We start from the raw sequence: 16,861 nt of genomic DNA on the forward strand, positions 1-16,861 counted from the left end.
ATGCCCTGAGATACGTTGGTGCTGATTGTTGAAGATGTAGGTCTGGAGAATCAAACGTCAAGCTGGAGTCACCAGGTACTGGATCGGGAAGTCTTGGTGTTCAGATTCAACCTATCAGACAGCACAATAGGAACCTGTATGTCAGTTGTGTTAGATTAAATAATAATGAGGATGATAATGGGCAATAAGTCTTGTTGATTGGTTTCCTGCTGATCATTAGTCAAAATCTTGTCACAATGTCCAGGACTTAGTGGGACAATGTGCCATGTTATTCTTCATCTAGAAAGGCCTCACTTGGCTTCTCACATGTTTCTCTCAGAATTCTTGTCACATCCTTTAAGGCCTGGGAAGATTTTAATCCTTTTAGATATGGCACTATATCACAATAACCATAAATCATTGCATTTCCTGTGAGAATGTCCTTCCTGTCTGAGGAATATTTAAGCACCATCTATGTTTAACCATGTGATTATTATAAACATATTAAAATAGGGAAATTGATTCATCCAACATACCCCATCATGATGGCAGGACAGTTTTGGCTAAACATTCCTTTTCCTCTGACATATCCTTCCCACCATCAGAGCTGGGAGAGGCAGCCAAACAGGAGCAAACAATAATGAGGAAAAAACACACCAGTAACCTTCTTCTGCAACCTTCTCTGGCCAGTCCAGTAGATCAGAAAGTTTTCTCAATAAACATGCTATTTTACCTTCTGTATGATGTGGTCTCAGCCCCAGTTGTGATCCAGCTCTCTCTGTGGTGTGCTGAGTGGTGAGCCGGAAGTTCATAGCTCTTTGGGAAAAGACAAACTACTTAACTTCTTTTAAACCCATGCCTGGTCCTTGTCAAACGTTTACACTAGAAAAGGGATGTGATGCGACTATTTAATAGATTATGATGAATTCCTCAATAAACTTACATTGGTCTAATCTAAAGAAGCCAAGATCTTTGTGGCTGAGTAGATTTTCTGGATTAATTGAAACAAAATGGTGGAAAAAGCATATAAAATGAGGTGACGACAAAATGATTAAAAAGGTCATTGATTTTAACGTTTTTCTGTGTTTTGCTGAAGGAATGGGAGTTTTTTTTAATCATTGTCAGGATTCAGCCCTAATAACTGAACTGTCATAGTTTCTGACTGAATTTTGTTTTAAAACAGACACAATGTGATAATGTAGATTATTTATCAATGAACAGAGCGGACATCATCATAGCATTGTGATTCATGAATATACGGTTGATTGGATGACGTAAAGGTGGTAACAACATTATCAAGCCAAAGCTGAAGTCAAAGTTTATAAAAATCAAGAGATAAGCCTCTTTGCAGGGAAAACAGGCAAATTCTAATGAGATGAGGAGGCGATGGTCTAGTGGTATTATTGCTAGACTATTAATCCAGAAATTCAAGTCATGTTCTGGAGACCCAGGTTCAAATCTAGAATTAGAATGCAATAATAAAAAAATCTGGAATCAAGACTTTAATGATGACCACAAAACTATTGTCAACTGTTGGGGAAAAAAAAATCTGATTCATTAATATGTTTTAGGCAAGGAAACTGCACTCTTAACACTCTACATATGTCTCCAGATCCACACCAAAGTGGTTAACTCTTAACTGCCCTGTGGGCAATTCGGAATGGGCAATAAATACTGGCCGAGCCAGTGACATCTAAATTCTGTGAACAGAACATAGAACATAGAACTGTACAGAGCAGGAATGGATCCTTCGGCCCATGATATTGTGCCAAGCATGATGCCAAGTGAAACGAATCACTTCTGCCTGCCATTGTTCCATAACCCTCCATTCCTTGTTGGATCTGCCTCAACAATTACCAGTGTCAGTGCATTCCAAACTCCTATCACTCTCTGTGTAAAAGGCTTGCCCCTCCCATCTCCTTTGAACTTACCCCCTCTCACCTTTATTGCATGCCCCCTAGTATTAGACAATTTCAACTCTGGGAAAAAAATTCTGACCGTCAATTCTATCCACGCATCTCATATTTTAAAGACTTCTATCAATTCTCCCGTCAGCTTCCACTACTCTAGAGAAAATAACCTGAGTTTTTCTAGTATCTGCTTATAGCTCATACCCTCTAATCCAGGCAGCATCCTGGTAAACCTCTTCTGCATCCTCTCCTCTCCGCATCCTTCCTATCATGTGGTGATCAGAATTAAACGCAATACTCTTAAGTGTAGCCTAACCAAACTCTTATAAAGCTGCAACAGGACATCCTGACTTTTGTCCTTAATTCTCAACTATTAAAGGCAAGTATACCATATGCCTTCTTTACCACACTATCTACTTGTGTGACCACTTTCAGAAAGTAATGGACTTGAAACCCAGAATCCTTCCGTACACCAATGCTGTTCGGAGCCCTGCCATTAACTGTATACTTTTTCTTAATTTTTGATCTCTTAAAGTGCAGTTCGTCACACTTACCCATAGAGCCATAGAATCCCTAGAATGTGAAAGCCGGCCATTTGGCCCAATAAGTCCACACCGACCCTCCGAAGAGTAACCCACTCAGACTCATTCCACTACCATGTTACCTTACAGTTACCCCTGACTAATGCACCTAACCTACACATCTCTGAACACTATGGGCAATTTAGCATGGCCAATTCAACCTGCACATCTTTGGATTGTCGGAGGAAATCACAGCACCCAGAGGAAACCGACACAGACACGGGAGAATGTGCAAACTCCACACAGACTGTCACCCGAGGCTGGAATTGAATCCGGGTCCCTGGCACTGTGAGGCAGCAGTGCTAACCACTGAGCCACTGTGCCACACAGATTAAACTTCATCTGCCATTTCTCCACCCAAAATCTGTAACTGATTCATATCCTGCTGTATCCATTGACAACCTTCTACGTTTTCCACAACTCCACTGATCTTTGTATCATCTGCAAACTTCCTAACCCACCCATCTACATTTTCATCCACATCATTTATATATATCACTAACAGCAGAGATCCCAGTATCTACCACTGCAGAACACCACTAGACACAGACTGCCAGCCTGAAAAACACCCTTTTAGCACTACCTTCTGTCTTCTTTGGGCAAGCCAATTCTGAATTCACTCAAGCAAGTCACAGTGAATCACATGCATCTTAATCTTTTGGATGAGCCTACCATGAGGGAACTTGTCAAAAGGCTTACTAAAATCCATGGAAACAACATCCATTGCTATACCCTCATTGATCATGTTCATCACCTTCACAAAAATTCAATGAAATTAGTAAGACATGACCTGGCCTGCCCTGTACATAGCCGTGCTGACTGACCCGTGTTGCTTTTCCAAATGTGCATAAATCCTATCCTTAGAAATTCTCTCCAGTCTCTTCCCAACTACCAATGTGAGATTCAACAGTCTATAGTTTCCTGGAGAATCCCTATTTCGCTTCTTGAACAAAGGAACAACATTAGCTACTTGCCAGTCCTCTGGCACCTTTCCGGTGGCTAACAAGGATATAAAGACCTTCGTCAAGGCCCCAGTAATCTCCTCGCTTGTCTCTCTCAGTAATGTGGGATAGATACCATCAGGGCCTGGGAACTTATCCACCTTAATGCTCTTCAGGAGATCCAACACCACTACTTTATTAATCTGAAAATGCCATAACATATTAGCATGCTCCACACAAATCTTAGTAACTTCCAAAACATTCTCCTGGGTGAATACCAATGCAAAGTACTCATTTCGGATCTCGCCCACATCGTCTGCCTCCAATGAATTTTAAAAATATATAATTAATCAATCTTGACATTATAGATAACATAGAACATTACAGCGCAGTACAGGCCCTTTGGCCCTCGATGATGTGCTAACGTGTGGTACCAATCTGAAGCCTATCTATCCTACACTATTCCATTTTCATCCATATGTTTAGACAAAGACCATTTAAATGCCCTTAAAGTTGGCAAGTCTACAACTGTTGCAGGCAGTGCGTTCCACACTACTACTACTCTCTATGATGTTTGCCAGTGATCAAACTGATCAAATGGCTGGGGACTGGACAGTGGCGAGGTTTGAACACCCAGCTTGTCTACATGGAAACATGATATAAGAAAGCTTACCTCAGTGTAATTTTAGATAGCTCAGGAGGAGTCATCAACTGAGATGGCTGATCACCTGTTTCAATTTAATCCTCAAAGAAGTTCATTGTAAGCACTGCATAAGTAAGGTTTTTGCAGTATTTTTAGTGGGATATTTTGCTTTTGGACATATTTAACTGACATGACCACCTTCGATTATTGGTATCATGAGTAAACCCAAAGACCTGGGAAAGTAGAAATGAAGGCTTATAGTAGCTGAAAATCTTCAATTTAAGAATAATTGTTGCTTTCGCCTGGGCCTGCTTTCGGGTCATTAATCTACTGCTTTGATTATTAGGAATGCAACTAGATTTAGCCAGGTAAACCTAGGGTCAAGGTCTCAGTGAGTGGTCAAATTCAAGAGGCCTGGAGTAATTAATGGATGGTGCCTCCGATAGGATCAAGGGTCTTCGCGCTAAAATCAATTCAAACAGCAGGAGAAGGTGGCATGTGGCCAAAATGATGGGATAAGGCTCTTAAAAGTGGCCATTCTTCAGCCTCTTAAGGGGCTCAACAGACCTAGGAGAGGATAGGATTCTGGATATCCCCACCCACCCTCAGTAAAATCTGAGACAAGCTGATGGGCTATGCAGCGCATGGCTATACATACCGGATGATTTGATTTATGCGAAGGTTGGTAGGGTGGAAGGTGAGCACCAAGTAGCTGAATTACACCTCTTCCCACCCTACCTCCTGCAAAAATGCCATCCCGTATTCCCAACTCCTCCGCCTCCGTCGTATCTGCTCCCAGGAGGACCAGTTCCACCATAGAACACACCAAAGAGCCTCCTTCTTTAGAGACCGCAATTTCCCTTCCGACATGGTTAAAGATGCCCTCCAACGCATCTCGTCCACATCCCGCACCTCCGCCCTCAGACCCCACCCCTCCAACCGTAACAAGGACAGAACCGCCCTGGTGCTCACCTTCCACCTTACCAACCTTCCCATAAACCAAATCATCCGACGACCTTTCCGCCACCTCCAAATGGACACCTCCACAAGGGATATATTTCCCTCCCCATCCCCTTCCGTCTTCCGCAAAGGCAGTTCCCTCCATGACTACCTGGTCAGGTCCACGCCCCCCAACAATCCATCCTCCTGTCCTGGCACCTTCCCCTGCCACCGCAGGAATTGCAAAACCTGCGCCCACACCTCCTCCCTCACCTCCATCCAAGGCCCCAAAGGAGCCTTCCACATCCATCAAAGTTTTACCTGCACATCCATCAATATCATTTATTGTATCCGTTGCTCCCGATGTGGTCTCCTCTACATTGGGGAGACTGGACGCCTCCTAGTAGAGCGCTTTAGGGAACATCTCTGGGACACCCGCACAAATCAACCACACCGCCCTGTGGCCCAACATGTCAACTCCCCCTCCCACTCAGCCGAGGACATGGAGGTCCTGGGCCTCCTTCACCGCTGCTCCCTCACCACCTGACGCCTGGAGGAAGAACGCTTCACCTTCCGCCTCGGAACACTTCAACCCCAGGGCATCAATGTGGACCTGACCAGTTTCCTCATTTCCCCTTCCCCCACCTCACCCCAGTTCCAAACTTCCAGCTCAGTACTGTCCCCATGACTTGTCCTACCTGCCTATCTTCCTTTCCACCTATCCACTCCACCCTCTTCTCTGACCTATCACCTTCATCCCCACCCCCACTTACCTATTGTACTCTATGCTATTTTCTCCCCACCCCCAGCCTCCTCTTATTTATCTGTCCACCCTTCAGATACTCTGCCTCTATTCCTGATGAAGGGCTTTTGCCCGAAACATCGATTTTACTGCTCCTCGGATGCTGCCTGAACTGCTCTGCTTTTCCAGCACCACTCTAATCCGGAAACTGACCATAATGGCCCAGATAGGCCAGGCACAGGCTGGAGTGGGTACTGCAGATGCTGGAGATTAGAGATTGGAAAAGCACAGCAATCAGGCAGCATCCAAGGAGCAGGAAAATCGACGTTTCGTGCAAAAGCCCTTCATCAGGAATCATTCTTGCTTTTCCAGCACCACTCTAATCTGGAGTTTTCTATCTATTTGTCTGAAGTAAGACAAGGAAAAAAATTGAATTCTGTGTACACACAACCTCCTAACCCTGGTCTATAAGAAGTAAAATATTTGCATCTGAATTTCAAGTGGGGTTTGATTTATTTATTGTCACGTATATTTTCTTATGAAAAGTACTGGGAAAAGTGTTATATTGTGTTGGCCATCTTTACCTGGGGGTAGAGGATTGCCAACTTCCTGATCAATGAATGTTGGGTGTACTTTGCAGAAATAAGGTTTAAGGATTAGCAGATAAGACTCAAAGGAATGCTGTGACATACCAGTGAAATCCTAGCTAGAAATTTGCAGTGAGATAGTCTAGGTCTCGGATATCTACTGCAAAATCCTCATGCATAAAGTGTAAATAAATATATTATGAAGAAATACCTTGAGGTCAGGCCTGAGCATACCAAAACAGACAAACTTCTGCCAAAATATTTTGGACGCTGAGGATCAAGACCAGGAAAGGAAGTCAGATAAATCCCATCCATGTGCTGGCTCCTACAGATAAGGACTCAAGCCACTGTTAGTCCATTCTTACAGACCCCACCCCAGACCCCATGTGCTCACAGCACAGATCAATGCAAGTGGCCAGCATTGTGTCCTCCATAGCTTTCCTGTGTTGTTAATGAGTGTTTTAAGTTCCAGTGAAGACTAGAAAATTATCCTGGTTTATCACTAGATGGTGCACTTGACTAAGAAACCAGTTCCTGCTCCAACAGCGACAGCTGAACTTGAATGTTCAAAGTTTGTGCGAAGATTTGTATCTCGGGTGCTCGTTGTTGTGGTTCTGTTCGCCGAGCTGGAAGTTTTTGTTGCAAACGTTTCGTCCCCTGGCTAGGCGACATCATCAGTGCTTGGGAGCCTCCTGCGAAGCGCTTCTTTGATGTTTCCTCCGGTGTTTATAGTGGTCTGTCCCTGCCGCTTCCGGTTGTCAGTTTCAGCTGTCCGCTGTAGTGGTTGGTATATTGGGTCCAGGTCGATGTGTTTGTTGATGGAGTTTGTGGATGAATGCCATGCCTCTAGGAATTCCCTGGCTGTTCTCTGTCTGGCTTGCCCTATGATAGTAGTGTTGTCCCAGTCGAATTCATGTTGCTTGTTGTCTGCGTGTGTGGCTACTAAGGATAGCTGGTCGTGTCGTTTCGTGGCTAGTTGATGTTCATGTATGCGGATTGTTAGCTGTCTTCCTGTTTGTCCTATATAGTGTTTTGTGCAGTCCTTGCATGGTATTTTGTACACTACATTAGTTTTGCTCATGTTGGGTATCGGGTCCTTCGTTCTGGTGAGTTGTTGTCTGAGTGTGGCTGTTGGTTTGTGTGCCGTTATGAGTCCTAGGGGTCGCAGTAGTCTAGCTGTCAGTTCCGAGATGCTCCTGATGTATGGTAGTGTGGCTAGTCCTTTTGGTTGTGGTATGTCCTCGTTCCGTGGTCTTTCTCTTAGGCATCTGTTGATGAAGTTGCGCGGGTATCCGTTTTTGGCGAATACCTTGTATAGGTGTTCCTCTTCTTCTTTTTGCAGTTCTGGTGTACTGCAGTGTGTTGTGGCCCTTTTGAATAGTGTCCTGATGCAGCTTCGTTTGTGTGTGTTGGGGTAGTTACTTTCATAGTTTAGGACTTGAGCAAAACTAATGTAGTGTACAAAATACCATGCGAGGACTGCACAAAACACTACATAGGACAAACAGGAAGACAGCTAACAATCCGCATACATGAACATCAACTAGCCACGAAACGACACGACCAGCTATCCTTAGTAGCCACACACGCAGACAACAAGCAACATGAATTCGACTGGGACAACACTATTATCATAGGGCAAGCCAGACAGAGAACAGCCAGGGAATTCCTAGAGGCATGGCATTCATCCACAAACTCCATCAACAAACACATCGACCTGGACCCAATATACCAACCACTACAGCGGACAGCTGAAACTGACAACCGGAAACGGCAGGGACAGACCACTATAAACACCGGAGGAAACATCAAAGAAGCGCTTCGCAGGAGGCTCCCAAGCACTGATGATGTCGCCTAGCCAGGGGACAAAACGTTTGCAACAAAAACTTCCAGCTCGGCGAACAGAACCACAACAATGAACTTGAATGTAGTTTGGTTGCTAAGGAACAAGCACAGAGAATGCTGAAGAAACATATCTGGTCCAACAGAGAAAGAAACAGAGTACCTTATTCAACCCTGATATGACTTACACCAAACTCAAAATATTAACTCTGTTTCTCTCTTCACAGATGCAGCCAGACCAGCTGAGTTTCTCCAGCACTTTGCACATCTGTCTTAGATTTCCAGCATATGCAGTATTTTGCTTTTATTTGATACCAAGGAAGCAGTTTTACTCATTTTAATTTCAATCAAAATATGTTCCTAGCTGTATCTATACTAAACAAAGCAAACCAATCATTATTTTTATAAAAAGGTACATACTTGAATATTTAATGACATACTATAATTTCAAATTAAGTCAGTGGACAAACAGAATTACTCTTTTAGACAGCTGTTGAATATGAAGTAGAATAGTTCTAAGCTGTCTAAATTTGTGGTGTGATGATAGTGCCTGTATCTCTGGGCCAAGAAGTCCAAGTTTAAGTCCAAACCCACAGAGTCATTGAGCTGTACAGTATGGAAACAGATCCTTTGGTCCAACTCATTATTGTCGACCAGACATCCTAAATTAATCTAGTCCCATTTGCCAGCATTTGGCCCAAATCCCTCTAAGTCCTTCCTATTCACGTACTCATCCAGATGCCTATTAAATGTTGTAATTGTAGCAGAAACCACCACTTCCTCAGGCAGTTCATTCCATATACATACCATCCTATATGAAAAGTTGCCCCTTAGGTTCCTTTTAAATCTGTCCCCTCTCACCTTAAATCTATGCACTCTAATTTTGGACTCCCCCACACCAGGGAAAAGACCTTGACAATTGTTATGACCCGGAATTTGAACCTCTCTGCTAACTAAAATAAAACACTCAGAAAATCTCACCTCACCTTGTAATCTGCTAGAGGTGTGAGTGAGTGCTTAAGGAAAAAAAAACAAAATTCATTTTCCTAACTCTAACACTGAACTTTAAGCAAAAACTATTAACAAATTCGAACCCCCTTTCTCTTAACCAATCCCTATCTGACCTCAACTCTGTTAAAATGCAGCTCCTCTAACACAATTATTAAACATTAAATCAACTTAATCTCTCAAAGATCGTATAGTCTCCAATGCTGTCTTGCTTCTGGTCTCCCTGGGTCGTCTTCTTACTTTTTACTGCTTCTACTGGAAAAGTTGCCTTTGTTAGATAGTGCCTTCTAAGATTTCTTTGAGAGCAAGATGTTTATTTCTTCGGATGGCACTTTCTCTGACCAATTTTCAAAGTGCCCTGTTTTTATTATTCCCTCAATATCATACCCTCTCATTGGTCCAATGTTATCAATGCAATAAATTCAAACTCAATTTTTTTTTATCCTGGGCATAACTTAAATTAAATGGTTAAATTTGAATTGTTATCAAAAAAGCAATCAAAACTCAGGTATCCATTTAACAGCCAATTGTTACATATGTCTATTTTGGAACAGCCGTCTCCCAGTTACTCTATTTACTGGTAGCCATTGCTGTACCCTAATTTCAGAAAAGCACTTTCTGTCTTAAAGTGACCATACAGTCTTTCGACTTCGAAACACCTCCTCCCATAAGAAAAAAGACTAACCATCATAATAAAACAACGGCTTCATTTTTTTTCTAAATCTTAAAGGCATTATTATAAAATGTGTCATTACTCTAAATTACACCTTTCATATTAATTCTGCACACATATATAACATTGGAATCAATACAGTCCAATCTTATCTACACCTTTTATTTAAATCCGCGATAATGCATTTGCAAAAACACTTTTATGACCTGCAATATGTACAATTTGTAAATTAAAAGTCTGTAACATAAGACTCCAATGAAATAGTCTAATTTCTTTTCCATAAATTTGAGAGGGTTATGGTCTGTGTGCACAACTGTTTACAAAACATTATTTATCACATAATCATTAAAATACTATAAAGGCTACTACTAAACTCAATAACTCTGTTTTGATGGTGGAGTAAATTTTCTGGTGTATATTGAGCTTCTTTAAAAAGTAGCCAATTGGCTGTTCAATTCTATTATCATCTTTCTGCATCAATATAGCTCCAACCCATGAATCACTAGCATCGATTGCAACTTTAAAGGGTTTTGAAAAATTTAGAGCCACTAAAACTGTGCAGTGGTTAATATGGCTTTTAAATTGTCATAACCTCCAGGCATTGTTCTGTCCACCGAAATTTCATGTTCTTCTTTAGCAATTCTGTTAGCTATGGCACCACGGTTCTGAAGTTTGATACAAACTTTCAATAGAATCCACTCAGTCCCAAAAATTGAAGCACAGCACCTCTTCCTTCGAGAATGGTCATGAAAATTCCTCGATGGCTCTTCATCATCCTTCCATGGCCAATGTTATGTTCCAAATGGGTCACCTCAACCTTTGCGAATTCTTTTCCTTTGAGCTTATTACCAGTTTTGCTTTCGTGATCTTTCCATGAATGGTTGAAGATTATTACATCATCAAATTAGACAGCACAATTACTTCATCCTGTCACAACTCTATTTATGAGTCTTTGGAATGTGCCTGGTGCATTCTTCATTCCAAAGGGCATCACTTTGAATCGATATGGCCCACTTTGGATTACAAATGCAAAAACTTCTTGCACTTCCTCCAATAAAGGTGCCAGTAACCAGGCAGTAGGTCCAACTTCATGATGTAAGTGGCTTCTCCAACTTTCTCTATACAGTCCTTCAACCTTAATATTGGATACAAGTCAGATTTAGATACAGCGTTGACCTTCCATTACTCCACACAAAATTGTTGAGTCCCCTCAGGTTTGAGAACTAGCACAATTGACAAGTTCCACTCACTCTGACTCGGTTGAATGATGTCTTCGATGAGCATCGCATCCACTTCCTTCTGTACTTGTGCGGCTTTGGGAGGATTAAGTCAGTTTTATTGGAACAGCATTCCCTACTTGACCTCATGCACAATTCCTACATTCAATTCCTACACATGCCCTCATACTGCTACAACAAACCTTTCAGCTTGGTTCTTTGCTCCTGAGACAGATAGCTCACTATCCTATCTCATTCTTCAAGGACTTCCTCATTATTTAATGTACTTTGAGGCACATCAAAATCCACGCCATGTGGATTTGATTCCTCAATCTGTGGGGCAGTAACTAACAACTGTTTCTCTGGTAGATTTCCTATCCCCTGGCACATTTTACCAGGTATGACAACATATATCCACATCCTTATGAAGTCCAGACCAATAGAACTGCTTTGTATCTTAGCATGAGTCTTCCTCACACCTAGATGACCTCCTATTGATAATTCATGTGTTACCCATAATATTTCCTGTCTGTATGCTACCAACAACACAATCTGTTGCACTTTTGCCCATTTCTCCTCTGCACTAACCTGCCATGGTCTGCATTTTTGCCTTAGGATTCTATCTTTAAGATAATAATCCTTGAGAATAAATTCTGATTCCTTTTCTGAGTTTGCACTATGATTTAGATCTTTTATCGTCTCATCTTTCCGTTGTAAGTTTATTAGCCTTCCAGGAGCAAATACCTCTCTGCCTGGCCCTCTACCTGTTCAGATTTTTCCTGAGCTATTTCATCAAACAGTGTCTCAGCTGACTAAACCTGAACTCCTTTGTCTTTCTCTTTCGTCTTTCCTTTTTGCTGTAACTTATGACAGTGGGATCTTGTTACTGCACTGTCTGGAAAAAATCCAGGGTATTTTTCTTTTAATTCATGAAGTTCAATGTGGAAGAGTATGAAGTGATTCATATTTGAAGGTTTAATTTGAATGCAGATTATAGGATTAAAGGCAGGATTCGTGGCAGTGTGAAGGAACAGAGGGATCTTGGGGTACACGTCCATATATTCCTCCAAGTTGTCAACTAAGTTGAAAGGTTTGTTAAGAAGGTATATGGTGTGTTGGTTTACATTAGCAGGGGGATTAAGTTTAAGAGCTGCAAGATTATGCTGCAGCTCCATAAAAACCCTGGTTAGACTACACTTGAAATATTGTGTTCAGTTCTGGTCGCCTCATTGTAGGAAGGATGTGGAAGCTTTAGAAATGGTGGAGAGGAGATTTACCAGCATGCTGCTTGAACTGGGGAGCATGTCTTATGAAGAAAGGTTGAGGGAACTAGGGCTTTTCTCATTTGAGTGAAGAAGGATGAGAGGTGACTTGATAGAGGTGTACAAGACAGAAAGAGGCATAGATAGATTGGATAGCCAGACACTTTTTCCAAGAGTGGAAATGCCTATTATGAGGGGGCATAATTTTAAGGTGATTGGAGGAAGGTTTAGGGGAGATGTCAGAGGTAGGTTCTTTACACAGAGAGTGGTGGGTGTGTGGAATGCACTGCCAGCAGTGATAGTAGAGTCAGATACATTAGAGACATTTAAGTGACTCTTGGATAGGCACATGGATGATAGTAAAATGAAAGGCATGTAGTTTAGTTTAATCTTAGAGTAGGATAAAAGTTTGGCACAATGTCGAGGGCCGAGGGTCCTGAACTCTGTTGTAATGTGCTATATTCAATGTTCTATGTTCTATTGTTGAAGATGTACTGTACCTTTAAGAGAGTCAAAGCTAGCAGTGACAGCGCCCAAGTGTTCTCAATAAAACACAATGTAACATGTGCACCAGCTACTGGGTTAGCTGGTTGCCTGGAAACAACAAGAAAAAACAGATACGAGTTAGGCCAATCACTTTAAATCATTCCCTGAAAAATACAAAATTCCAATCAAGTTTTAACTGAGTATATTGACAATTTTACCAGCCAATGACACAATCCGATCTAATGTGGTATAAGACTGGGGAAAAATAAAACAGTTGGGAGGAGTACTGCCAAGCCCCAGTGGGTAAAAAACTGCCTTAAAATAGCTTTCTTAAAGGTACCTTTTTTCGATCAATAACCTGTGAAGCAGAATCCTTAAAAAGAAAAGAAGACACAGGAAGATCCAATTAGAAGAACCAAAAGCTGCCTGGTTTTGGGATAAGAAGTGTTGTTTTGTAAATCTTAATTGGGAGTTTATCAGACTAGTATTATAGAGTGGTAGGTAAAAGATAGGTTAGAGTAAGGACTTGTACATAGTTGTTAGTTAATTATTCTCTGTTATACTTTAAGAAATAAAGTTGTTAATTTTTACTTTAAATAATTCTTGGCCACTCAAATCTTTACAGATTACTGCATGGGATAAATCCTTTCTGTGTTCTTGGTTTTAAATTAAACAGTAGGATTTACCCTGTGTCGTAACAGTTTGGGAGCTCGGGTCCGTGGGCTGAACAGGTTTAGACAGATCTGAATAGATTTGGAGGTACAAAAGGTCCCAGCAGATTTAAACACATGCAGGTTAGTGTCCAAGATCTTTAAATAAACATGGGTGAAATAATTTGTTTGATTTCAATTATTTATGGTTAATTAAATTTATTGTGAGAGAAATGGCTCTTAAAATTGCTAAAGAGGTTTTTGGATTTGAAGATGTTTCTCAAATTTGCCAAGCAAGTTTAGAAGGAAAGAAAAAGGCTATACTTTTCGTATTAGCAAATAAGTTAGATTTGGATTTAGCCAAGGACAGAAGTAAAGCTGAAATTGTAAAGGGGTTACTTAAACACTTAGGTGTGTCAGAAAAACAGACAAGTGCAGTAGAGGTAGAAAACTTCAACTACAGTTGAGGAAAATGTAGTGAGAAGATAAACAATAGACAATAGACAATAGGTGCAGGAGTAGGCCATTCAGCCCTTCGATCCTGCACCACCATTCAATATGATCATGGCTGATCATTCCTAATCAGTATCCTGTTCCTGCCTTATCTCCATAACCCTTGATTCCACTATCTTTGAGAGCTCTATCCAACTCTTTCTTAAATGAATCCAGAGACTGGGCCTCCACTGCCCTCTGGGGCAGAGCATTCCACACAGCCACCACTCTCTGGCTGAAGAAGTTTCTCCTCATCTCTGTCCTAAATGGTCTACCCCGTATTTTTAAGCTGTGTCCTCTGGTTCGGCACTCACCCATCAGTGGAAACATGTTTCCTGCTGCCAGAGTGTCCAATCCTTTCATAATCTTATACGTCTCAATCAGATCCCCTCTCAATCTTCTAAACTCAAGGGTATACAAGCCCAGTCGCTTCAGTCTTTCAGTGCAAGGTAATCCTGCCATTCCAGGAATTGACCTCGTGAACCTACGCTGCACTCCCTCAATAGCCAGAATGTCTTTCCTCAAATTTGGAGACCAGAACTGTACACAGTACTCCAGGTGTGGTCTCACCAGGGCCCTGTACAGCTGCAGAAGCACCTCTTTGCTTCTATACTCAATTCCTCTTGTTATGAAGGCCAGCATGTTATTAGCCTTCTTCACTACCTGCTGTACCTGCATGCTTGCCTTCATTGACTGGTGTACAAGAACACCCAGATCTCTTTGTACTGCCCCTTTACATAAATTGATTCCATTGAGGTAGTAATCTGCCTTCTGGTTCTTGCCACCAAAGTGGATAACCATACATTTATCCACATTAAACTGCATCTGCCATGCATCTGCCCACTCACCTAACTTGTCCAGGTCACCCTGTAATCTCCTAACATCCTCATCACTTTTCACCCTGCCACCCAGCTTTGTATCATCAGCAAATTTGCTAATGTTATTGCTGATACCATCTTCTATATCATTAACATATATTGTAAAAAGCTGCGGTCCCAGCACGGATCCCTGCGGTACCCCACTGGTCACTGCCTGCCATTCCGAAATGGAGCCGTTTATCACGACCCTTTGTTTCCTATTAGCCAACTAATTTTCAATCCAATCTAGAACTTTGCTCCCAATACCATGCGCCCTAATTTTACTCACTAACCTCCTGTGTGGGACTTTATCAAAAGCTTTTTGAAAGTCTAGGTACACTACATCTACTGGATCTACAAAGAGAGAGGGGAAAGAGAAAGAGAGAGAGAAGAGAGAGAGGAAAAAAGAGAGAGAAGGTTTTTAGCTGAGCAAAGAGAGAGAGAAGAAAGGGAGAGATAAAAAGAGGAGAATTTGAACTTGAGAAGTTGCGACTTAGTCAGCAAAGTCAATTTAACAGGATGGAGATTAAAAGAGAAGGTAATGATATTTTTATAAACATGTCAAAACACTTCCACATTTTGATGAGAAAGATGTTGAAGCCATCTTCATTTCATTTGAAAAATTGGCTAGGTAGATGGAGTGGTCTGAGGATTTATAGGTGATGCTAGTTCAGACTAAACTGGTAGGCAGAGCTGGTGAGGTATTGCTGCACTGCCAGTTGAGGGGTCAAGAGATTATAAAGAGGTTAAACAGGCTATTTTAAGTGTTATGAATTGGTACCAAAAACATACAGACGGTGGATCAGAAACATAAAGAAGGAACCAAGTCAGACTTATGTTGAGTTTGAAAGAATTAAACATAGTCACTTTGATCGATGGGTACGTGCTTTGAAAATAGATAGGACATTTGAGGCTCTAAGAGAGATTATTCTGCTGGAGGAGTTTAAAAATTTATGTGAAAGTAGAGTCGCAGGTAGATAGGATAGTGAAGAAGGCATTTGGTATGCTATCCTTTATTGGTCAGAGTATTGACTGCCCCTCAACTGGCAGTGCAGCAATACCTCACCAGCTCTGCCTACCAGTTTAGTCTGAACTAGCATCACCTATAAATCCTCAGAGGATTTTCCAGTGCGAGCAGCAGCGAAGGTAAGACCGTTTGGTTTTAAAAGTGCTTACCGGTAGCGGGCAGCGGTGTTTTCTTTTCTCTTTCACTCTCTCTTCACAGAAAGAGCGGGAGCACCAGGGGGAAGTGACGACGACCAGAGGGGCAGCCGGGAAGGAAAGCGGTGAGTATTTATACTCACCCTTCGAAGCCGTCGGTCATTTCCAGTGCGAGCAGCAGCGAAGGTAAGACCGTTTGGTTTTAAAAGTGCTTACCGGTAGCGGGCAGCGGTGTTTTTTTTTCTCTTTCACTCTCTCTTCACAGAAAGAGCGGGAGCACCAGGGGGAAGTGACGACGACCAGAGGGGCAGCCGGGAAGGAAAGCGGTGAGTATTTATACTCACCCTTCGAAGCCGTCGGTCATTTCCAGTGCGAGCAGCAGCGAAGGTAAGACCGTTTGGTTTTAAAAGTGCTTACCGGTAGCGGGCAGCGGTGTTTTTTTTTCTTCTCTTTCACTCTCTCTTCACAGAAAGAGCGGGAGCACCAGGGGGAAGTGACGACGACCAGAGGGGCAGCCGAGACCCGGAAGCAGTTAGTGTAAGCTTACCTGGGTAGGTTTTTTCCCTCTTTAAAAGCGCGAAGGAGAGGAACCCGAGGCACTACACGGGTAGTGCCTCCCACCCGCCCTCCTCCTCTAACCTAATAATAACACCTGTTGTGGTAAGTAGGTAAGTGCTGAATTTTGCTTGTTGTATTCTTTAGACCCAGTTTTTTTTAAAATAAAAGTTAGCTTTAGAGTGATGGCAGTGAAGGCAGTGCAATGTTCCTCCTGCAACATGTATGAGGTGAGGGATGCCATCGACGTCCCTGCCGATTACACTTGCAGGAAGTGCACCCATCTCCAGCTCCTCCAAGACCGTGTTAGGGAACTGGAGCTGGAGTTGGATGAAC

This window comes from Chiloscyllium plagiosum, unplaced genomic scaffold (genome assembly GCF_037043375.1).
Source record: "Chiloscyllium plagiosum isolate Xiang-an unplaced genomic scaffold, Cpla_swu_hap1 HiC_scaffold_2, whole genome shotgun sequence".
Lineage (NCBI taxonomy): Eukaryota > Metazoa > Chordata > Chondrichthyes > Orectolobiformes > Hemiscylliidae > Chiloscyllium > Chiloscyllium plagiosum.